The sequence below is a fragment of the Drosophila serrata genome, unplaced genomic scaffold (assembly GCF_035046125.1).
Source record: "Drosophila serrata isolate PLE 108 unplaced genomic scaffold, ASM3504612v1 contig_100, whole genome shotgun sequence".
Classification (NCBI taxonomy): domain Eukaryota; kingdom Metazoa; phylum Arthropoda; class Insecta; order Diptera; family Drosophilidae; genus Drosophila; species Drosophila serrata.
In genome coordinates, this window is record NW_028256998.1 from 1,012,913 (window position 1) to 1,038,720 (window position 25,808).

General features: G+C 39.9%; 1 protein-coding gene across 3 annotated transcripts in view; it reads right to left on the reverse strand.

Moving 5' to 3' along the window:
- LOC110185842 (uncharacterized) overlaps nt 1-20,277 on the reverse strand; it is a 42,655-nt gene extending 22,378 nt beyond the window's left edge. For 2 of the 3 annotated variants that reach the window (XM_086841077.1, XM_086841075.1), the window contains exons 1-2: nt 19,765-20,277; nt 7,494-7,529 (exon numbers count right to left, since the gene is read on the reverse strand). The gene's annotated coding sequence lies outside the window, so the exon portion shown is untranslated. The remainder of the gene's footprint in view (nt 1-7,493; nt 7,530-19,764) is intronic. The other variant, XM_086841078.1, reaches the window with a different exon arrangement.
- Nucleotides 20,278-25,808: the final 5,531 nt, after the last annotated feature.

Below are 25,808 nucleotides of genomic sequence, written 5' to 3' on the forward strand. Positions count from 1 at the left end.
CGACCAAGTTCCCCCGCTGTTACGACCCATTTCCCCCGCTGTTATTTTGGCTTTTAATGTTTTTCTTGTAAGCTAGCTCAGTTACGTTTCCAGCGAAGGCGTCACCGAAACCGCTATCGTTGTCACCCACAAGATCTGTCCCTGTGCCACAAAGTTCAGGACACTTCTGGCCACTTGGCTGGACCGCCGGCTGTCAGATGCCTTGTCCTGCATAATGATTATTTCTCGCCAGGAAGTCAGAGAAAACAAAAAACTATATAAACATAAATAAATAATAGACATAGTTATTTGAATTTAAAAACTTCAAAGAAAATAATGTATTCAGAAATATAGTAAATAAATTCAAGAGTAGCGATTCCTTTAATCTTGGGATATACTCAGTGCTTACATTATTTCAACAAGTTTTAATTATTACAATTTTTCTTCCTGTGCACGACGAGGACTACTGCCAGCTGTCAGCAGCCGGAGCTGGACAGTGGGTGGCCCTGGCCGGGTGTCCGGAAAAGTTTTTCCTCCCTGACACTTTCATAAATTCTAATTATATATCAAAGCAAGTGTCATTTGCACTGGCCCAGACTGCCATGAAAATTAAATGAACTATGTACGCGGTGGCTTGGCAAGCAGACGGGCCTAAGGACCATATTAAAATATATTATTTAATTTTTCACAACGCCAGAAAATGTCTCTTATTCTAAATTCGGTTCCTACCCCATATCCCGTCGAGTGGCTAATTGAATCCCCAGCGGATCGCTCAGCACCACAGAGTGCAGTGAGTGCGATTACGCAAGAAGTTTCTATTTTTTTGCTCTTTTGAATTTTGAGTTCTGGACAGGCTGCCTTTTATGGTCAGAAACCGGCGAGCAACGACCAGCGATTAACATAATTTTTCTATATTATTTCATATGATGATTATTACGTCTATTATTGTTGTGATGGGCCTTATTCGGTGCTCGAGACGTGCGCACGTCAGTCAGACTTGACCTCGCGGTCTTCGGGCCCAAACCGGCTTTTGGCTCTTGGCCATGGGCTAGAAATGTTCGCCAAAAAAAAAAAAAAAAATATATATATATATAGATAAAAAAGACTAGCCGCTGTTCTTCTTCTACTTCTGCTCATTGTGGATGCTTCTAATTTAATAATGTCGAACAGAGTGTTAACGGCCAGATACAAGATACTCGAGTGGTCAGGCCGTGTTATGCGATATTGTTGGCAGTAGTCGAGTGTTGAGACCAAACCCGAGACAAATCTAATTATAAATTCCCAAAGGCATTTGGCTTTAATCTGTTAACACGAAATTGAGTTAATAAGAAAAACACGAATAGTGTTTGGTGTAAGCTTATTTGTATTTTTTTGGGTTACTTCTTAATTTGTAAGGTGCTTAAGGGTGAATTAGAATTAAATATTCTCAACAAATAATATTATGAAGCTGATAAAATGTATATCGGTTAGCTGGAAGTATACTCTAATAAAATTATTGGGTGAGAAGAGAAAATAAATCAATTTGACAACGTTTAATCAAAGTTACTGTAACAGTTCTTAGAAAAGTACAACAATTCCTTATCCTTTTACCAATTTTTAATCCTCATGTGTAAATATATTCCTTTGAAGTACTTGATATAAACATTCAAATATACCTCTAAATCCCTAGAATCCATGACTTAAATGCAAATTCATGACTTAATCTTGTTAAGTTCATCTTAAATTTTCATTAGAATTCCCAACACACATCAACGTTATTCATGTTTCAATGGAAATATTATTCACAAAGGTGAATAAAGGGGGCTGTGCACCCCTATTTCCTGCTTCCCCCAGAATGTGAGCTCTTAATGCTCCCGGCTCATATTTTGTATGTGCGCTAATTTGCAGCTGAATGGCGCCTAAATGCAGCTCCGACCAGAGAAAGGGAACCTTGGTTGGGGAAAGGGGGAAAAGCGCCAGCGTGACGAGCAGTGACGTGACAGTAATTAACATAATAATCCATTTTGTGGACAAAGAAAGCCAGCGAAAGAACCTCGCCTCCTTTCTCGTTTTTCGTTTTTTTCTTATCTCACGGATAGTGTTGAGAGTCGGGCCTGGTTGGGTTGCATTTTGGGTTAACTAGCTGGGCGTCAGCGGGTTAAGAGCTGCCTCATCACGACTCTGTGGCGGCCGGGCACGTTTTAATTTAATGCCTGCAACTTGCACTTGGCCAAATCCAATCCAATAAATTGCCAGCTGTCTATCCGCCGCATGGCAATTTCCGCCCAACTATTGAAGAAAGGAACGATTTCTGACCGCCTCATCCACTTGGCCAAGCCATGTTCTTGGCTTATTGGGTCAATCGTCGACCCCCGAGCGAGGACACACGATTACAGCAGATGTATTTTGGCCAGGTGGGGAGGAAAATCATTTCCCATCTCAGCTATGATTTTATGTGTTCAATATTTCAACCCAAAATAAAGTCAATACAATATTCAGCATTATGTTTTTGCTCTTGCCACATAGAGTCCATTTTAATCCATTCCGTTTTAATGGCCATTAACTTGTTTCAATTATTTAATTGACAATCCCCAAAGTGAAATGTTGAAATAACAAATGGAAAGCATTTTGCTTTGTCAATTTGCATTTGCCGCAATCCGCCGCCGTCGCAGTAAAAACGACCATCAACTGGCGCTGTCCCAACTCGTTAATGCTGCCAGTTCCAGCTCCAGCTTCAGCTCCAGCTCCAGCTCCTCCTCCAGCCACAGTCCCCAGCTCCTCATTCCCGATGGCTTCCTGTGGCAGATATTTTTTGGCGGCCACGATGACTGTGAGTGCGGACTGTGGGAAGAAAAGTCGCCAAAGTGGCTGCCGCCGTGGAAAATGCTGTATTTGCGGTGGCAGTTTTGGTATCTGTGGGTGCGTGTGTATCTCTGGGACTGTGGGAAAAGCTGAATCCAATGCTTCTCTGGAGAGAGACTGTCATCGCAAATCGGCGGCGGCAAAAGAAATATGAAATTTCATTTGTTTCCGACGCCTGCCACTTCCGTCACCAAATTGGCGAAATTAATAAGTGAGCATGGCGATGGCAAGGCCGCGACCCAGAACTCGGCAACAGGACAAAACATCCGCCACTCGAAACGTGGCGTTAATTGCCGGAACCCTCCGGAAAAACAGAGGGCGAGAGAAGTGAAAACACTTGAGAAAGTTTTTCACGCTGCCAGGGCATAATTAAAAACCCAAAAGAGGAGGATTAGACAAACGAACGAACCACTCGAATACCCAGTAACGAAGGTTCCTAAAGCATATTCAGAAACTAAACAGGGAAAAAAGAAATAAAATAACTTATTAAAATATTTTATATTAAATTTATTACTAATAAATAAATAAATAAATACTTTAAATATGAAAGTATAGTTTCCTTTTTAATATATTCAGCAAAAACATTTTCCAAAGTTCATACAGCCTGTTTATTATTACAGCTTAATTATAATTTTGCGTAAAATCTTGCTCGCCCCTCATACATATTAAGTTTTCTTATGATGATGATGTTTTCTTATATATTTTCTTTCCTTAATTTCTTTATTTAGGGCCGCTTCCTCGACTTGCCTCACAGGGAAAGTAATGAAGGAAACTTTTTTCTAACGGGTCCTGCGGCAAAAAGTCCTTTGTAAAGTAAACTTTGCTGTCAGCTGAAGTTTTCTGTTCTTATTTTTTCCCCTGCAAAAAAAGGCTCTGATTCGGTGTAAAAGCTACCTCAAAATGAGCGACATTAAGGCTGGAGCCAATATTTAATTTACTTTCCTTCGACATCAGCCCATCTGCCATTCCGTCATCTCTCCCTCGTCATCTCCCCCAGATAGTCGTGTCAGGCAATTGAGATGGCTTTAAGCCGTGCAGTTGGTCCAGTTAATCCACCACACAAAATGCAGGGAAGGAGTACCCAAAGGGTCGTCGATTTGCATAATGAAACTGCGGCATTATCTTGTACAGTTACTCTCCAGCCAAATTGCCCTCGGTAGCCAGCGGATGCAGATGCAGATGCAGCTGGAGGGCAGATGTAGAACCAGAGAGAACGTTGCAAGTGGCTGCCTTTCATGCACTGATGTCTTGGGTGACTGACTGGCTGGATTGACTTGCTGACTGGCTCGGTGACTTGCTGACTTGCTGACTTACTGACAGACTCAGCAGCCCGACTGGCACGATTGAGGAACTGCAGCCGAGAGAGGCCTCCAGGTCTCGTATGCAAATCAGCTCCAACCATGGCCGTGGTCTGGCCAAGTCATTTTCCCCAGCAATTGGCCAGTCATTTTCGCACATTTGGCCAACAGCTGCTTTCACATTTGCCCAGCCCCACTTGGGATTTAGAGGAGGACTGGGGACCTCCCTCAAAACATTTTACGTCAGCCTCGGCCAGATCCCCAATTAACTGGGCGTTTTCAGGGCTCTAATTTATTTCAATTAAGTCACCCACATCGTAATGAAGATAAATCCAGCAGAATTCTAAATATAGTTTTTATATAAAATTGTGAAATATTAAGGAATTTAATACTTAAATAAATACATAAACCCAGCTCTGCATATGAGAGTAGAAAAAGCAGATTGCTGAAGTGGCGCCTAAGCGTCGTAATCGGTATTTACGACTTTCCCTCAAAAGGGGCCAGAGAATGAACCCAACGCTTACCGAAAAAAACAGCCTTTTCTTTATCACATTTTTATGGCTGCTTGGTTTTATTTTTAGTGTAAATGTGGCTATTGTTTCATTTGCCAACAAAAGAACCCCAGGTCAGACCCCTCTCTCAGCCTGACTCATGTTGGGTTTCGTTCCTGCAATTAATCATAAAAATTGCTTGCACCTTGTCGTGGACAAACCGCAGACCAACCAGCTCGGTCAGCTCAGCCAGCACGTATGGCATTACGCACTTCCGTTTCCGCTGGGCCTCTCCCTCCCTCCCTCGCTCTCTCTCTTATTCTACCTCCAAAACGATTCAGTTTGCTTACCCGCGCGCAAGCAAATAAAAAGATCCAAAAATCAAAAAGTTTTTATTGCACTCTGCCCACCGAATGTCGTCCCGTTTCCGTTTTATACATTTTGCACGCGCAAAATTTATTTTGTGATTTATGAGGCGCAAAACCAACAACAGACACGTAACGTAAGGCGACAAACTCGCGTATGCAGACATGGCGTCGCGACTTTTTGGCCACAGAAAAACCATCCACATCCGAGCTCTGAGTCTTTCGAAGAACCTTGAACTTGACAGAAGTTGGGGGGTCTTATTTGTTGGCTTCAGTTCTTTATGTAATAACAAGCAAACAAATCAAAACAAATTAAAGTCAATGGTAAAAGTCCAGAGCAATGTTACACATCGACTCTTGAACTAAAGAATTTGTATTGAATAATATGTGTATAAAAATACATTATAAAAGACTTCTTTGGTTGGTATATTATTCAATAAGACCCTTATAATGCTCTTAGGAATTCTAAAGATTAAGAACACATTTGTGTATAGAGACGAACCTATAGAATTCGGATTTAGAAGCTGTTAAGCGTAATATTTCATTGATAAAACTTGCATATCATTATTTGGATATCTTTAGGATACTTATTTTCTTTAACATTTAATTCAGCAATAAACATCTATTATCGTAAAATATAATTAAAGATTTTACAATTTTATTTAGTGTAATGTTTTACCATCCGACCTGCACTGTTGGTAAAAGTAACCACACAACCGTTTTCTGGCCAACCTGCGTTCCCTCTGGACAGCTCTTAACTCGTAACCAAGTTTTAATTAATAAAATCTCTGGACGGTAAGGACGTTGGTTGGTTGGTGGTCCTGGTATTTTTTTATTCACGCAGTTTATTCCTTTTTAATGGATTGCATAATTTAAGACGCAATTGTCAGCAAGCTGTCGCCTGTCCAATCCTCGCAGAGTATCTGTCAGCGAATAATTTTTCAATGTGTTTTTCCATCGCTGTCCTTGCATTGATTTTCTGTTTCATTTTTGATAACACAACGTGACATAATTAACAAAAAAAAAAAAAAAAAAATTATAACATGGTTTTATTTACTTTTCGTTTTAATTTGACCCTTGGGGTTTTTTTTCCTTCTTGGCCAGACCCCCTTTTTGGGTGGGTAATTACAAGTGTACATGGCATTACCTTAATGACAGGCCATCTGCTGCTTCCCCTCGAAGCCAATTATGCTGAGGTGTTGAGCCGTCAACGCCCATTCCGAAAGAGGCAGCTGAAATCCAAATACAAATCCGTATCCAAATCCGAAGCCAAAGTCGAATAAAAAATAACCCAAATCGCAAGGGCAAACAATGAAGCGAGTATTTGGGCGTTTGCCAGAGTGTTTGCTCAGTCAGCAAGTGACATGCAATTATTTACACATTAACGCTGGAGGGAGAGCGTAAATATTTGCCACAGACTTTGTCGCCGAAAAGGAGGAAAACTCAGCGCTGTAGATTGCGTATACGCAGTCAAGGAAATCCAAACAATTTGAAATACATTATCTGCTGGCGGTAATGAAAGGGTTTTTCCTGATGAATGCCAACTAATGGAAGTGCTTGGCAAAATTTGGGACACAGCCAGGAAAAATATAGATGACTTACTTGGATTTAGGAAGGATTACTGTATGGAAGCATACAGATTTTTAAGATTTTCCAGTGAGTCAAAACCTCTTCTTAAATTCATCTCCATTTTGGTTTGGATTTGGTTTTTCAACTTATAATCATCCAGCCAGCACTCAAATTCCGAGAATACCGCATAATTTATCGAGACAGTACGTGCTTTAACGTTAACTCAAAAGAAATGCAAGGACCTGAAGGTGCTCAATCGCTCACTTAGGCAGCCAGGCATTCAGCCATTCAGGATTCAAGCAAATCGAGAGCCGTCGACAGGCGGCGGCAGGAATGAACGATAAGGAAATCAGGCAGTTTTCCGCTCCGGGAAACCTTCTGTGCGGTAAACTCTAGTGTCTACTTGTTGCCGGTAAACGTTTTCCACTTGCTGCTTACGTGAGCCCAGAAGAATGCCTCAAGGCGTTGGGAAAAAATTTATGGAAGCCCAAGTATCGGCTGTTCACGTTCGGCTGATTTGGAAAACATTTGAATGGCACCATAAAATCACTTAAGTGTGTTTTGCGGTATACCCTCCTTGGCGCCCATTTCAATATTTTTTTTTTGTGGCAAGTTTACGTGCGTTGACGCAAGGATTTAAGGCCCCCAGAAGTGTGCAACATGGCGCTGTTGGCAGCCGAAGGCTCATCAGCACTGCATATGTATCTCAGGGGCCAGGGTCAGGGGAAATTCGAAATGGGAAACCTCAGCATATGTGTAGGCAGGCAGCTCGGCTTTGAGGGTCCTTGGGGTTGCTGCTCCCAAAAGGCATCCATTTCCAGCTGCCGTTCGATTTCGAACAACCATATTAAATTTGATATAAATTAAGATTGATACCGATGCGTCCCTGGGGTACCGTACCCTATGTTGTGCGGTGCGGATGAAGCAAACCCATTCAAGTTTCCACTTACCTCCTCTTCTGCGAAGTCTTCACTGCGGCAACATAACTGCAAAGATAAGGGGTGAATTTGCTTACTAACTGGACATGTGTTCAGGTCTTAACTCTGGGTATTATTCTGAAAACTAATACACAACAGAATAGTGGATTATAATTGGATTTAATTAACAAGAATTTGAATTCAGGATAGGAACCTTTGCTTTACTACGAAAATATTCCTTGATTTACTTAACTTAATTCCTGGAAAATTTAAACATTTAAGAACTTGTGTTCACTACTTTTCCAAGGCATTCACAGTGCTAGTTCACTTAATTTCGCACTCGAAAGTGGCCAGTGAAAATACGAGTTAAACAACTTGCAATCGTTTTCCGTTTTTCCCGTTCATCGCCAACTGGCAACAATCGTGCAGTTCAGGGTCTGGGCCTGGGCCCAGACCATGGCTTTTTAATTGACAGGCCCAGCGGGTGGGGAGGAGCTTGGGGGAGCGTGGGAGGGCTCCAGAAGGTACACATCCCCGCCAATAATAACAGTGGAAAAAAGGTCAAGCCAGGTAGGCTAACTGAAAAGCCACGAGACAGCTGCGTTGCAATGGCTCTGGCATCTCGATACTGGAGCTGGAGCTGGAGCTGCGATTTTGGGTCTCAGTTCACCCGACGGCAGCTGGGAATTCACTCAGTCGTGAGCGGGACATCGGATGGTGAATGGGATGGAGATGGAGATGGAGATGGAGATGCGATGGTTGGTGGGGGAGAGGTCTCGCCTTGATTAAAGATTTCACACTTGATTAAACACTGGGTCCCAGCTTTATTGGCGGCATTGTTGTAGCAGACCCCGAGCAGTCAGTACTTTCTTTACTCTTTTTATTTGACCCAACTGTTTAAAAAGCCATTTGATTGGAACTTTCCACTCAACATGAAATTGTCATACAATTGTTATTTAAATACTAACAGAATTGGGATCTTTTTGCTAATAACTATATCGTTTGGGGAAAGCCAGTACGAATTTGACCCATAAATAAATGAGACCTTTAATGATTTGTTTCTTTAGCTTTGTTTTAGCCATTTCTCTAATATAAAGTACATAAAGACAATACTTTATCTATGAAATGTAGCTAGATAGTTAGATGACATTTTCTTCACTCGGATTGCTAAGTAATACTTATAAAACTGCTCAAAATACAAACTTTTTAAGTCGCAATAGCGAGCATTTAATTATTATATAAATAAATATTGCCTTCTCCAACAATTAAGTCGCGACACCAACATTAAATTATTAAATAAATAAAGACTTCTACAAACTATTATATTTTCCTCCAAGTTAGCCAATCGTGAGATCGTTTCCCATTAAATTAACTCATTTATTCAAGCCCAACCCTAAAAATTGTATTACATCCTTCAAGAGCGATATTTGTATATAAATATGTATATTCTTACCCACTATTTTACATATCTCAATAAATCTCCGCATCCGCCGGCCAAAGAAAAAGACAAGCGGGAACAAAGCCACAGTAAAGCTCTCCTCAAATATTTTATTTTATCCATAACAATAGCAATTTGAATAAACCAGCCCCCTGGCCATTTATTTGGCCGGTTGAAGTCCCAAGCAAAATGATGACCACAAAGCAGAGAGCAGCCAATGCAGCCATAATTAAAATGGGAAAAATAAAACCGTGAATCGTGATCCCAGAGCCAGGCCATAACTGGGTCAAAACTGAGATGAGGGCGGGCCCCTCCTCGATGAGAATGGAAATCGCTTTGTAAGCGCTGGAGAAAAAGTCTTCTCCGTTGTGGAAATGGAAATGGAAATGTGTCGGAAGCGAACTTTCCTAACGGCTTCATGCATCCAGAATGGCAAGGTTGAGAGAAAAGTTTTAATCATATGCCGGGTAAGGACGGTAAAAGCTCATTAATTTGCCACCAACTTTTGCGAAGCACTTGACTTTGGCTTGAAATAAATGCCATTTCACCAAGTTGCCATCGGAAAGACCAAGGCCTGGAAACCGAACGAGGCAGGCGCATAAATTAATAATAATAAAAACTAAATAAAAAGCAAGGAAGTAGAAAAAATACAAAAAATGTAACCGAAGGAGCCGTTGCACATTTCATGCAAATATAAGCCAACCCATGAGTTGCCTTGAGGGGTGGCTTTAGGGGTTAGAGAACATCATGTGCACGACCACACATTGCACCACCGGGTGGTGCGCCATTTACTCCTCCAATGCTCTCCTGGTCTCCTTGACTTGTCCGCTGGCCAACGCATGTGCATATATGTATGTATACAGAGTACAAAAATATTCAAAAGCTATACTCGTACTTTAATTTTAATATTTATTACACATTTCCTGCATATGTAATATATTACGTGGGCTAATAATTCCACAGCATTATTATTATAAAATATTTTGTAAATAAAAGTGGTATTCATAAGCTCTAATTAAGACCTTTTCTTTCAATGCACAATGCAGTGGTTATGAACCCTGTGGGGGAGGCACGGATTTATATTTCTAAACTTTCATTATTCCTTTGAAAGTGTTTTGGTTTTGCATCTGCAGTTATTACAATGCATTTGAAATTGATTTTTCATATTTCACGTACAGGAAGAGGGCGAAATAATAAAGGAAGAATGGAATAAGGAATTTAAGGTCGATGCAACATTTTTTACTTACACCGCAACAAAATGTAAAGGCAATTGATGTGGTTTAGTCTTGAACTTTATAAAAATGACTATTTAAATTAAGAAGTATTTATCATAATTGAAAATAAGATATTGGATATTGTTTACAATATTTTACCACATAAAAAAAAAGTTTAATTCAACCAAATTTGTTTAAAAAACATTGTAACAAAAAGAAATCCAACTTTGAGAAGTTGGTTAAAGTCTTTTAAAAATTATTTTTTGACCGGAGATGGCTGTCGATGCTGATCAAGAATATATATGATTTATAGGGTCGGAAATGACTCCTGCACATTTTTACAAGCTTCTGACTAAAATTTATACATATGCTTGTAAATAGTACTTTGCTTTTTGGATAAAAGTCCGCACACTCTCCTCGTTCAATCAACTTCATACAAAACCATATTTTATTAGTCCCCAATGATGATATTGCATTCTTAAATTAATATTACTGTGACATTCTTTTGGCAACTCCAATATCGGCCACTGTAAGCTAAACTAAACCACAGAATGAATGACAAAATTGATAAGTTGTCTCCTTCCATATACTTTTACGAGTACAATCCTTTGTGACCTCCTTGTTGTCACTCCAGGAGGGCAATCTAGTTTCATATATGTATATTGAACGGAGCGCAATAAAATCATCGAAAATATAGCTACCAGCATTCATCCATAGATACATACATATGCACCAATGTCGCGTGCATAAATACACAGTGTACCTGTATCTGGCAGATACAATTGCTCGCTCGGCAATGCTGCGATCGACGGATATTCAAGTAGTTTTTGTTAGTCCGCGTATGCAAATCGTTGGCAAGTAAACGACTAACTCTCGTCGCACTATTTATGCATTTATGCGCCGACTTTAGTCATGACTCTGAATATGACTCTGCGGTGATTACGCTGTGTGTGACTGTGACTGTAACTCTGGCGATATGCTTGACTTACAGCGTAACGCGCACGCGTTCGTCTTCAAACTGGAGCGAAACTATATATGAATATATATGTATGTATATAATATATCCGAGTGCAATGCTCAGCGAGTTAGTCAAGCAGCCACTCAAACATGGGCAACCTCCGAAGCCGCCAAAGCCACAGACACATCATCATCATCATCATCATCGTCATCATCCAAGCTGCATTCGCACTTGATGGAAGGCAACGACTTTGATGTTTGGCTGTCACTTCGAATGGCTTCCAGCTCCCTTTAGACCGCAGTCAACAGGCCAACAACTAACTAACTGCCAACTGAGTTCACAGCAAACCTCAAAAAGCAATTCAATTGTTTGATTATCGCGTAATCCGAGTCGATGGTTAGCGAGGGTTTCGCCAAAGGATGTGTTAACTATCAATGTAATTAATTTGTAAGAGGCTGTAAGTCAGAGAACAGAAATAAGAAATCCACCTTAATAATAATATAACCATCTCTTGTAGGAGTTTTCTGAAAACCAGGCAAAAGCTAGGCTCTAGAGTCATTGCCTAATAGATAGTGCCAACCCTCGTAGCCAGTTGGACTCCTCCAATCGTCTTGGGTACTCACGTTCCGCCCTAACTGTTGATGTCATGTGTGATGTAGCAACTCCAGTCGGGTGTATCTGTATCTGTATCTTCCATACTCGTATCCTACTCATTGCTCGGCTCGTAAAAAGCTCATTAAACAAAATGCTGCTGACAGACTGAATGACTGACGACTGGCTGCCAGGATTGAAGTCGGGTTCGGGGTTGGGGGAGATTTTAGAAATTCTCGTCATTATAAAGGCAGAAAGAGAAAAAAAGAAGCAGCTCGGCCTAATGCTGACGAATGTAACTGTAACTCACGGATTTCCGAATGCAAAAGATACAGCTGGAATAACAAAAGTACCCGCGACGGTTTGGCTGTCAAAATAATTACAAAGCCCGACATTGTAGCGACATGTAATTAACGTAAAATGCGTGCCCAAAATCGTCGTCTGCCGTGCCTTCTTTACCTTCTGTTGTGCCGGAGTATCCGGTATATGCTATCTGCTACACTCACGAAACGTATCTGAAAGGTGTGTGTACGTACAGCATGTGAGTACACAGGTGCTTAATGGGCCACCGTTATTTGTATTCCCCATCCAGACCCCCCTCCTACTCCAACAGCGACTAAATTTGATTAACCCAAAAAAAAGAGGCAGTGGCCGCAGCTCGTCATATCTCTGCCCTCCTTTTCTTTCGCTTTTCCCTGCTGCTGTTTTTCCCCGCTGATGTCATTTTCATTCATCATTTTATGGACCATCTTCGTCTCCATTTAATTGAACGCCTCGGCCGCTTGAGTGATCCATAAAGTTATGGCCAAAGCCTTTGGATCGACTTGGGCCATCAAACCAGGCGGCGATTCAGTTTTATGCTGGCCCTGACATTGAGTGCAACCGACGGCGGACTGCCATTTCCCAGGCGAAGTACGTCTTGATGGATTTACGGCACGATCTAACCGTGAATTTCATGAGCTATTGCTGCATAAGATGAACGGGCAACTTTAGTTATAGGACGTAATTAATCCGATTATGATCCGAAAATGACCATGTACTTGTGGGTCTTTACGTGGCCTCCGAAGGTGTTTACTTCACAAAGATTTCCCGTGAAAATCGTATGAGAGGCGAGGCGAAGCTTGTTTAAGCTCAAGTAAAACTAAACTAAACTATCTCAAGCTTCTTGAGCATAAACTTAACTAAGCAAACAAAGCACTTTAGGAAGCACTTCCTCCCTCTCTTAACCATTAGCCTGGAAATTAATTAAATTATTTCATATTCATAGAGTGAACAAAGTAAAGCCTAGATGCTTTGTGAGAGGATTCTAATTAACTCTTCATTCATCAAATCTCAGCTCACTTATTGGTCAGCCATAATTCGATTTCCAACAGCAACAATCAAGTAAATGGCAAAGACAGTTGCGTTCAAGTAAATAGCACTAAAACATATTATTATATTTAAAATATATGAAAAGATTAGTTGGTATAATTCAAAAAATATTTATATCAGGGTACTCCAGAAATTACTAGACTTAAAATAAAATAATGTGGCATAGAGAATAAGACTCTTACTTTTAGGCACCAAATTCTATGTTAATTGGTTGCTTACAATCTAATATTTTATAGAATAATTGTTGGCACATTTCTAGGAAGTTTGAAATCTCTAATGAGTTCTGTTAAACCCCCTATATTTCGAATTCTCTTTCTTAACATTGTAATTATGTTATATTCTTAATACTAAAATCGTGTACATTATAGTATTTCCTAAATGACTTTTATTTAAATATCTTTACTTAAAAAAATATTGATTTTTATTAATGTTAGACAAAAATGCATCCATAAATACAAATCAAAGTGTATTTAAAATTTTGTTTCTATGAACAGACAATATTGTTTGCGTTGTACAAACTGGTATAAAATTTAACCAATCATACTAGTAATGGCCCTATAATAATCCTACTTAATTTTATTTAAAACCCAGATTAGTGGACCATTATTCTGACCTCAACTGTACACATCTGTCCTGGTGGACTTTCATTCTGAACTAAAAACCTGTGTGCACTTGAAATGCTCCCATTTTACGTATTTATTGATAAAACAAACCTGAAATGTGACATACGAATAATTAAAAGCTTTTGGAATAGGGAGAGGTGGTTGGGTGAAAGGGGGTGGAACGGCAGCCAAGCGCAAACAAAACATAATTAGTGTGTGTAGTGTGTGTGTGCGGTGTGTGTGTGGTGTGTGTGTGGAGAACACTGCCTCATATAGAAGGTATGCCTGCAGAGAAGCAGATACAATTGTATCTATCTATCTATGCATGTGCATGTCGCTGGCAGGCAACACACAAAAAATATGCTGAAAAACAATTGTAACCAAACATTGTAGCCAACATGTAGCCACGACGACAACAGCAGCAACGGCGGCAACATCCACCGACAACCCGAAACACGGCATAATGCGACACAAAGTTCCGCTAGAATGCCCAGGCCCATGGCCCATTCCCATGCCCCTGCCCCTACCACAGTCCCTGTCTCTGTCCCTGCACCTGCCCCTGTGTCTGTGCCTGGCCCATGCCCTTGTGTTCCCTTCCTCCCAATCCCAGTTCACGACCGTTGGCTGCACTTCTCCTCTTTTTGGGCCGACAGCCAATGGGGAGTGGGCAGGAGGAGGAGGAGAATGGTTCTCCAGCCCGTTGTTGGGTAATTGTTTGGCTGTTGCCAAACATTCAACGGACAGCAGGCATCGGTACTGCCAACTTTTAAGCAAATGAACTGCAAGTGCCAGGCACTCAGCATGGCCGGGAACTTGGCTCACGAGTTTGGCCAAAATCTACAAGTCGCAGGGAGTTCACTAACTGCAACACAGCAGTTAATAGAAACAACTACAAAAATAAATCAACTCTATGAACGCGGATATTGAAGGGGGTCTCTTTTGCCAATTTTTATGTCCAAGCATTCTTTTTACCTTTCCCTTTTTATACCTGGCACTTTAATAGCATAAAGGGTATATTGTTTTATTTGGGAAAGGGATTTGGGATCCTTCAAATATATATGTTATCCTAGAAGAACAGGAGAATTAATGAATAATTTTCTGATTACTTCAGTAACACTTTTTAAGTGGATTTGCTTGAGACAAAATGGAAAACTCATTTGATTAATCGTTATCTTTTAAACTACATCCTCAACTTTTAAAGAAAACTCAAATCTATAAGCTTCTTTGTCAGAGTAAAGATAGCTGAGCATAGTTTGTCTACTTAATTTAGGTATATGTCTAACCATTCTTCAATAGTATAAAGAATCTTTGATTTAACAACTATATAGTTTAACCCTCCCACAGTAGTTCAACTAATACATTTTTAAACACTTTGTTTTCCCCTGCTCCCATCACCCCCATGAACTTATGGGTGCCCAGTTCATGTTTAAGCAATGTCGTTTACCTATACATTTCATTCGCCTGACAGAGCCATAAGTTCTGGAGGGAAAACGTGACAGCCAGTCAGTCAAGCGAAATACAAGAAGTGTTTAATGGAGGCTCCTCTCGATCCCCCCGGAAGCATTTGTGTGCTTAAAAGGGTTAGTTGGGGCATGCTGAGTTCACGCAAAGAAAATGAAACCCAAGCAAAGAATATACAGTTTAAGCTGACCCGATTTGGTCAAGAAAATAGGTTTGCAAGAAGCCCTTTTTTATACCCTTGCCAGGGTATTATAATTTCAGTCAGAAGCTTGTAAAAATGTGAAGGCGTCATTTCCGGCCCTATAAATCATATATATTCTTGAACAGCATCAAAAGCCAAATCCATCTAGGCATGTTCGGTTAAACAAATTTTTTTTTTAATTTTTTGAGCTTCGTGTTGATGTGTTTCTTATTAAAAGCTTCAAGGGTATATAACCTTTGGTTTCCCGAAATTAGTTTCCTTTCTTGGTCTTAGATAAAACCACAATCAAGTAAAAGAATTCAAAGTTCTTGTCTCTGTGGGATTTAAAAAGTTAAGTTCCTACAGAATAAAATTTTAAATCAACCCTTGAAACATTTTAAACACATATTTAAACACTCAACAGATGTGATGAGGATTTGAAATGCACATCATTTTGATTAAATATATTGCCCACATTTGGAATACATTCATATAAGATAGTTTCTTACAATTTAGATCTTTAAAGAGGGATAGACATATCATTTTCAATTGACATATTTGAAATAGCTATAGGAAAAATAAGAATAGGATTGTACTCTGCTTCTATATATTATAATATCCAATGACTTCGTTTATATTTCTTTATTTATACCCAAAGAAAATTTGGACCCATGCAAGTTATGAGGAATATGAATTCAAGTGTACATTCTTTATAGCATTAGCATAAGCCTTTTTGAATTTTCTTTTGCTGGCAGCCAAATGGGAATAATTCCTTATTGTGAAAACAAAACTAAATTAATGAAGCGTAACGAGCAGTCCCGCAAGTAACAAAACTTTTTGGATCTCATTGTTGGGCCTTCTGTTTGAGTTTCAATTACGTCGATGGCCCTGGCATCCCTTTTATGTTTATGTTATGGGGCCAAACTGTTGCTTTTGGTACATAACGAATATTTATGGCTTATCAATTTTGCGAACACGTGCAAATATAGAGATACGAAAAAGGTCAGCAGAGGCCAAAGTCTAAAGTCTCAAATAACCAAAGAGGACTGCTGGCCTGAGGGATAGGAGAAAAATCAATTAGCTGCTTGTCTAGTAAGATATTCGCCTTTACTGCCGACAATAGGTAAAAAAAGGGAAAATTGCGCATACGCAGCGTCTGCCGAAAGGAAAATGTTGCTTTTTTATTTAATTTATTGACAGTTGAAAGGTTTGGCGAGCAACATTTTAATTAAATATAAACGCCGACGGTGGCTCCAATATACACTGCCCCAAAGCTAATTAATTTAATTATTAAATTGCCTAGAATATAGTTATAAATGAATAGGAAATTTTTATAATTTCGCGATGTTTTTTGTGCTAATATACTATGGGAATCAATTGGTTCTGGTTTTGTCATCAAATTGAAGGTCTCTGTTTAAGGGTAATATATACTATATACTAAATAAATACCATATTTTTTATCAACTCTAACCTCTAGTTTATCTAGCTAATAACGAATCAAAGAAAATTAACTATAATCAAGAAAATAACCTTAATAAATCATTTAGAAAATATCCTTAATTAATCATTAATGCCAAGAAACTCCACAGCTGTCGGGCAGTGTATTTTCCCTGTCGTCCATTTTCCATCTGCCCGACAAAGCGGAAAAACAGAGATTCCGGTAAAATGGCAGCGGGGAGCGGAGTAATCAAAGAACCCGGCCGCCTGCCGTGACAGGACAGACTGTTTGTATTACTAATTAAACTTGCGCAAAAGCAATGGCATTGTTGCCGTGTCTTACAAATACTTTGTGCAAATCAAAGCAAGGACCTTGGGGCAGGACGAGGCGGGCGACCGACATTGTTTATACACCTGTTGGACAGAAGTTTCCAGGTAGCAGTTTATCGTCTGGATAGTGAAATTCGTTAATAATGCTAATTGGCTGCTTGGGGGAGCTTTCTTCCAATAGATTCGTGAGAGCTAACAACATAATGGTATTGTTGATAAAGCACGTTTCCATTACAAGGTTCTTTGTAGGCTAAGCTGAAACAATTTCTTGACCATTTAACAAAGCCAATGAATTATCAACCTAATTTAATTTAGTCGAAAACGAAATGAAGTACGATTAAGCGTTAATGATTCTTCCTAAAACTAACAATGAACATATGTAGTTAACTTTTAAAACCGAATCTTCCATGGTCATCTATAATCAGAGCTCACAAGAAACCCAACAAATTTAAAGCTAAACGCAAACCAATTAATTGAAAACAACAAGGTAGCTCACTCAAGTCTCAACTCAAACTATCAATAAACTCAGAAAGACAATAGTTGACAATCGTCTGATATTTGTTTCCTGGCTCAATGCCTGTCTGCCGACGACTATTTATAGCCAACGTCTTCTTTAATGTCGCTCAACAATTTTCTGCCATTATTTTAAAGGCCCGGGCGGAAGAGGAGCAGCTGCGTCTGTGGCCACCACCGTGTGTGTGGGTGAGTGGTTCCGGACAATATTCCACCATTCCGTGAGACACACATAAAGCGCGGACCAACTCGTGGGATTAAAGTTTCCCAAAAATAAAAAAAGAGTCCCAGCTGCATAAAGTTACCTAAAATGGGCGACAATTGGCTTAAGATTGTGATCAGTGGTGTACGTGGAAAATCCTTTCAAATATGGATATTACAGGAGTTTAGGTGACTGTCAAAGAAAATATGACAGATATAAAAACTAAGTCTTGTTTGGCTAAAAGATACAAGCTACCAGTTTATGCAATATTTATAGAAGCCTCCACAGGTAAGATATATGGAAAATAAATGTCAATCAAAAAAGTTTAAGCAACGTTTAAGAGAAACTAAACTTATGTGTCAGAAATTAATAAATCATTTTAAAACAAATACTTTGTAGCCCATTATTTAAATAGTAATGTGTTGTTTACACGCAGTTCTCTTGAAATAATTTAAATTATATTCTCTTTAGAAACTTAAAGAGTTTGGTATTGTTTCATGTAGAAATTGTTTCATTCCTCGTCCCTGTACTTCGTCTTTTATTAGCCCCTTTTGGGCCAAGAGTTAGCCCACTTCAAGTGACTGTCATGCAAATTGGATCGGACCCGTTGCCGGCATATCCACTGCAGTGCTCTTTGTCCAGAGTCCCAGTTCCTTATCTGCCGCACCCATCTGCGCCTGCCACTCGACGCCGACGACGCGTCGTCTGGCGTCCGATTCCCAAAGCTGCATCTCGAGATGGAGCTGGAAATAGGACCAGGAGATGGAGCTGGGAATAGGAGCTGGTGATGAAACCAGGAAAAGGAGCTGAAGATGCAGCTGGAATAAGAGCTGAAGCTGAAGATGGATCAAGGTATAGGAGCAGGACCAAAGCGTTAGATGTTTCAGGACTGAACTAAAGCCAGGTTTGATGGCATCGGTTATATGTTCATTTCATACACTAAGCTCTTGATTAAGGAATATCTGTTCTTGGTATAGTAAGATTAGTTTCTTGTTAATTATATTTTCTACATCTTAAACCGATAGTATCGATACTTTTAATGGGAACTTTGTCCCATTTCTAGGGCATTGCATCTGGGCATGGTGCATGGCACTGTTGGTGATAAACTTGTTGCTTGTCCACGTCAAATCCTGGACCATTTTATTATACGCGGCCCTCACAGGCACGCAACGCCTCTGTAGAGTGCTCGAGAAGCTATTATCCCCACACTCGGCGGGTCCAGTCCTCGGGACTGAGTGCGCTGTAAATAGTTAAGTACAAATTGCATGGCTAATTTGAGCTGTTGCATAAGGCTTTAGAAGCACACACAGCACACAGAGCTCACAGAGCTTGGAGTTGCGTTGATAACTTGAGCGTAGATTCGGCTTAGAGAAGGTGCGAAGTGACAGACGATTTGGCATGAGTAATGGGCGTTGAGAGCTCTGCCCATGAAGTAGGCAGGTTTATTGGCCACTGTCAAGAAATAAGTCTTTCAAAAGTCAGAGATTGCGCAAGACAATAAGGAAAAGTACTAAAAGTCAAAGAACTCTCAACTAAGAATCTAACGGATGCGAGAAATATTTTGTGGAATTAATACCACCTAAGCGAATTTGTTGTCATTACAGCTTAGTGTTGAATGAGTTTCATAAATTTGTTACAATTTGACTCTATATAAAAGTTCTGAAGCCATCTGATATGCTTTGTAATATCTTAGATCCAAGAGGGTTGATAAGACCGTAGTAATTTGTCTAAATAGTGCACACAAATAATATCCGAGATGCTTTAAACTTCCTAATGTCTTGAATAAACACTCAAGGCGCTGCCCCAGAATTCTCAAAGCTCTAAATAGTTGGACAAACACAAACACAAGACGCCAGAAAATTCCCCCGAGTTTCCCACACTATAGTCTAACCCAATTTGAATTGTAAGCCCCTCTAATTATGATTTATTCCACATCTGGTCAACAGGCCGACCTTAACAAAATAAAATAAAAAACCCGAAACCCAAAGCAGGCAATCGAAACTTACCAACTGAACGCGCTTGTTTGTTTATTTATTTACAGCTCTATTTGTATGCGGCCCGGGAGCAACTTTAACTTCGTTTTAATAGTTATATTCATCGACATCATTTGTTGTTAGCTTTACCTTTCTACCGTTCTAAACCGACTGCGAGCACAAAAACACAATCACTTCACTGAGAGGGGAATATATATTTCCAAAAATTCTTTTTGTTGTTGCTACAAATTGCCACGATAATTTGCATAAATCACGTGATTTAAAAACAATACAAATATGCAATGTTGCGTTAGCCAAAGTCCAAACAAATTTCGACAAAATAATGCCTTTACACCATTTGCACAACACGTATTTGGCATCTGTTTAATGGAGCGCAATGAGACTGGCTTTTGTTTCTCCTCGTTATGCTTTAGTGGGGCAGGCCGACTAATACAAAAGCATAAACTTAGTGGGTTGGACTTGACAGCTGGACAGCTATCGGCGAGCGTGGCGACTACCGCGCGCGAGGGAACTCGTTTTCTGACTGAGGCCAAGCTTTAAGTCCAGTGTATCGCGCACTTGGGTTCGAATCGAGCATGTTGCATGTTGCATGTCGCGTGTTGCCGCCGTGTGGGTGGGCAAGCTGTTGCTGATGCTGCTGCTGATGCTGCTGCTGTTGCTGCTATTGCTGCTGCTGCTGGTTGCTGCTTTTGCTGCTGTTGCTGCTATTGCTGATGCTGATGCTGCTGCTGCTGCTATAGCTGCTACTGCTGCTGGTGCTGTTGCTGCTGTTGCTGCTGCTGCTGTTGCTGCTGCTGCTGCTGCTAGTGTGTCGTGCTTTTCCATGTGCCTCATATTAATTGCAGCGTTTACTAGTTGAACCCGTCGCCCACACACGTCTCGCGAATAAAACAAACGGCACACCGTTGCAGCCGCAAATTTCTTTCTTTTCTCAGTTTTTTATGCCGCTACCGATGCTACGCCTACCCAGAAACTACATGCAGAATATGGGAGATCGTCCAGCTGGACAACACTCACCTTGTTGAGACCTAAAGCCTCCGGATGGGCCTGGACCTCGGCAACTCCACTCCACTCCGCCTCGCTCCGCATTTGCATTTTATTTACATTTCAGCTGTGCGGCTAAAAAGGCGCATGATTAAGCAATAAATTCACGCCAGGCCAAGACAAACGCTAGGCTCCTAGTTGGAAGGTCAACTACTGATATACAGAGAGAATAATATCGCCTTTCATCACAATCCTAACTTGACATTTGGTTAATATATGCTACCAAAGGGAACACATTTTCGTATTAAAAAGTAGAAGAAAGTGGCTAGGTGAAAGGCATAATATAGCAAGCACTTTTTGTTCTGCATTTAAAATGAGATATTACTAAATTAACCATTTAACTCTTAGATGTCCGGATATAGGCATATGCAATTAGACTTCAAATTAATTATTTACATTATTTATATACTTTATGAGTGCTGTTAGAGGACGGACAGAGAAATATGCCAAGTTTTGGCTTTGGGCCAAAACTTTGAAATCCAATTCTACTCCTATGTATGGCTATTATGTAGAGTATTTAATAAACTCTTTCAATCTTGCAGATTTAATATTTAGATTTAAATATATGACATGTAAGTCGAGAGCATCACAAATCAAAATTAGTATTTGCATAGATTTTTTTGCTGTGTATACGTAATTGCAATTTTGGAGCGAACTCCCCCCTTGGGTATATTGTTGCTGTTGTTAACGGTGCCTTTTTTATTTATTATAGAGTTTACATTTCTTCGACTGTTGCCTCCCCCGATTTCATGCAGATTTTCTATTTGTATTCACAATTGATTTGCATTCGAGTATTTCTGTTTCCTCCACCGGAGAGCGGAAGCCATCGTTGAAAAAGAGCGCGGGAGAAAGGTGTAAGTATTATGATTACGGGGAATTGCGGAGAAGGTAAATAATACGGTCGACTGTGTGGGCCCAACAGGTGTCTTCGGGCAGACTATGATAATGATTGGTAAGTGAAAAAGGAAATTTAATACCGGGATGGGAGGAAAGAGTGGATGTCTTTGTAGTTAAATAAGAACGGTAGTTAGATAAGACCAGACCAAGATTAATAATGGAATAACACGTAACTTTAGTTAAAGTAAGCAAGTAATACATAATATAATTGGAAATATATTGCATATTTATGAAAAATTTCAAAATAGCTACGTATAGGGTATGTTTTGCAAAATTTGGTAGCTATAGGAATATCTACAAGAATCTTAAATTATAAATTTAAGAAAATTTGTATAAAATTGTAATAGATTCTTCCCCAATTAAATTTGTTCTACAAATTTGGTGCTGTCACATAGCTCTTCACTTGCCTTAATACATTAATACATTCTAAATGACTTCATTGCCAGAGTCAAACAGATTAAATCTCTATTGATTTTTAAGTAAGCTGCCCAACGGCGCTTGGACGGCGTCAACAGACCCCAATGAACCCGAACCCGGGGACCCGATCCCAAGCCGCGACCACGTCCACGTCCAAGTCCACGTCCAAGCCCGACCCTGACCCCAAGGCAACTTTTGGGCACGCCAATTATGACGACGACTTCATCGACGACGCATTGTTTCCACCGAAGATTCCCCCACTCCGCTTGAGTTGCTGCTGCCACGGCTGATGATGACTTAATCGGTGATCGGGGTTTGGGGTTCTGTGGGCGTTATAATGATTTATTACGCCGATTGACCACGCACTGTAAAAGCGAACTTACTAAAACCAAGCCAGAATAAACCAGTAGAGCCTATTGGGTTTTTGTTTACTTAATGCCGGATAGATAATCTCATGGGGCATAGTTTTTTATATAAAGAATATCAAATAAGATTAAGTGAAGAAGACATAAATCAGTTCCAAATTAAGTTATACTGTTAAGTCGTATTACAAATTGCATATAGTCTTAAGAACAAATACATTTTACTTCAGAAAAGCTGCTACTTCAGAACATTCAATAGCACCTGGGTTGTAAGCAGGAGTTTTTAATTTTTTAAGACAAAAAAGAAATTCCAAGTTCCTTTATAACAAATTTGCTTTAATAATTCATACTTTATATTTACTATAACCATTCACATTACCATCAAAGTATTCATTTTACCGCTCTGCCGCTTCTTACTCATGGGAGCTGCTGCGGAAGATTGGATGAGTGGGTGAAGGTTGGGTGGCCACTATACAGGACGACACAGAGCATTCAAGTGTCCTTGCCTGCTTAGCACCAGCTAACGCAGCAGGATGATATATCACAGAGGCAGACGGGCTGCAGGTGTACGCCACATCATCCTCACCATCATCTTTCTCATTAAGACCCGGGTGTCGTCGGAGAAGAGGCAGCCAGTCGTTTATTTATGCACTTGACTTGCGTGGCGCCTTGGGCGGGCGAGCTGGGAGGGGGCGTGGCAGAGGTAGAGGTGGAGGGCATGCCCAGGAACAGCCTTAATGAGCATATCATATTTCACACATGTCCGCCTCGCCCGTCGTCACCTCTTTGAGCGCCCGTTTAGCTTTGAGTGCAATTTGAAATTGTTTTTCGAGTGCACTCAATGGGCCCCACAAAAAGATGAAACCCAAAACTGACAAATGGCCCCAGAAAAGCAGTTTATTACTCGGCCAGGTTTCGGGCGCCATTTGATATGCCCAAACTAAAATGCTCAAGTGACACCACCAGCCAGGCACAGACCTGGAAAAGCATACTTAATCTTCTAAAGTACGTTGAGTGTTAAACTTTATAACATGCATTAGCTGTGGTCCTGAGTAAAACGTTTAAGAGTTTATCAGTAGCAAATTGGGTTTCCAAAAGCTTTTAAGTGATAGAAAGTTGGGAACTTCTAGCTAAAGTCAAGTTTATTTCAACTTTACCAAATTCATTTGCTTAATAAATAGAGTATCTAAAAGAGCGTTGAAATTGAAACAAATAAAGATTTATCTCGGTTTGGACCTGGTAGAAGCCAAAATTATAAATTCTATGAACTTTTTATCTAGATTAAATTAAATACTAAATGTCTAAAGCTTTATTGTCTAATAACTGGTATGGATTTCATCCTAATCCTTGGAATATTGAGTTTTCAGTTAAATTGAGAGAACTTTCAATCGTAATTAAAATATAATTTCCAATTGTATATTGACTATATTTTCTCTTGCTGATATTATAAATGCCTATTATTATAATATAAGCTAAAATAAAGCATTTTGCAAAACAATTACAAAAGACTTATACGATTCTCGGAAAGCCAAGTTAATGATTCATTTAAAGAGGTGCAAAAGGTGCCTGAAACTTCAGTTAAGTTATAGCAAAGCGTTTGCCAAATCGAAAGTATTGTGAGTTCCAAGCTGAAGTTACCGAGACGAGACACTGAGCACATTAATTATGTTAATTGAACTGTAGCACTGTGGGAGAAATGACATGGGACGCCGAGGGGAATATTAAGCCATCCTCTGCGGAACCTCAGACACATAACTCATAATGCCATTTCCACATGAAGACTTCACTTAGCAGCGTCTCCTGCAGACAAATATAGCCTCGGGCTAGACTTCATTAAAACCTGCGCAGATAGTGGCCAGCACGGATGCAGGGTTCTCTTCTGCAACTGGCCAGTTGGGAGAAAGGCGGAGGAGGCAGCCGATGGCCATTGCTTATGGGGCCCAAGTCTACAAATGTACAAACTGCAGTCAAGCCTAATGACCACAAAAATAGCAGTTTAATTTATTGGCCCACAACGTCAATATGACACTGAAATAAAATGCATTCTTAAATAATTATATTACTATAAGTCTCCTAATAAAATCAGTTAAAGAAAACTTTTAATAGATAGATAATATTATTTAATTTACAAGAAATATAATAATTAAAAGAATTGAATTATCAAGTATTGTAAAAGTATTTAAGATTAACTTAGTATAAGTACAAGCTTGCTCTTAGTTCTTAGGAAGTGGTAACTATTTATTGATCTTTATACGTAGGAAATCTTTAGGATATAAATTAATAATTCCAGTGATCTTAAATACAGTCAACTGGTGGAATTTTAACATCCACCCGTACATATGCTTTCTATTTACCTATTTGCCACTTATTCCAGCCTCTTTGTTGTGGCCTCCAATCTTTCCTCCTCGACTCCCTAAAGCAACAGTTGAGTGATTTATGAGCCAAACAAGGAGCTCCTCGCGTGCGTTATCAGTTAATTTGGAAATTACTCGATAAACAAGACAATATTTTGGCCCCCATTTTCCACCGCCTTCCCCCTGGAGTTGTTGTTTTATTGACGTATCTGCAAATCGCATTAGCAGCGTGTTTAATTGCATAAAATGTGTGCTCAAAGCACATAAATTATGCAGCTTCCAGCGCATCTCAGGTGTTTTGAGGAGAGAAGGCCGAGAGGGAGGAGGAGGAGGAGGATTGGTCCGCCTATTAATAGAACAGGGCCAAGCTCAAGGCCAAGTGCAATCAGCAAAATCAATCAAAAGAGCAGTCAAAAAAGAAAAGCACACTGCCTGCACTCATAAATGAAAAAGCGCAACAAACAGGCTGGCAAGGACGCCACCAGACTCGTGCTTCCTTTCCAGCCGAGAGATGCATTGTCAGAGCGCGAACAATGCATAATTACTGATAATGATTTGGCGCATTGTTGAGGTCGCGGAGACGTCGGGTCTATTGTTCTGGATGCTGGGTCCTCGGATGCTTGGGCCGGATGATTGCCTCCTGATCGGGCTTAGTTATGAGATAGATTCGCAGGGATCTGCGGCAACGCATGATTCTGGCGAAGATTCATTCTGTGCATGCGTCGATGACGATAAAATAATAAAAATTGATTTGCGCGTCATGTTTTGGCGATAAAATTTAACAACAACCACCTCGGACAAGCATTGTGCACTGCGAAAAAAAATATGTATAAATTTATAATGATTTTGTCTTGATATCTGATAGAAAGAATTTGCCAATTGCTTACTTTAGTTAATGCCACTCAAATGTAATAATACAATATATAACTTAATTTAATAATCATAATTTTTATCTTCCGACATTAAGTTATATAAAAATATT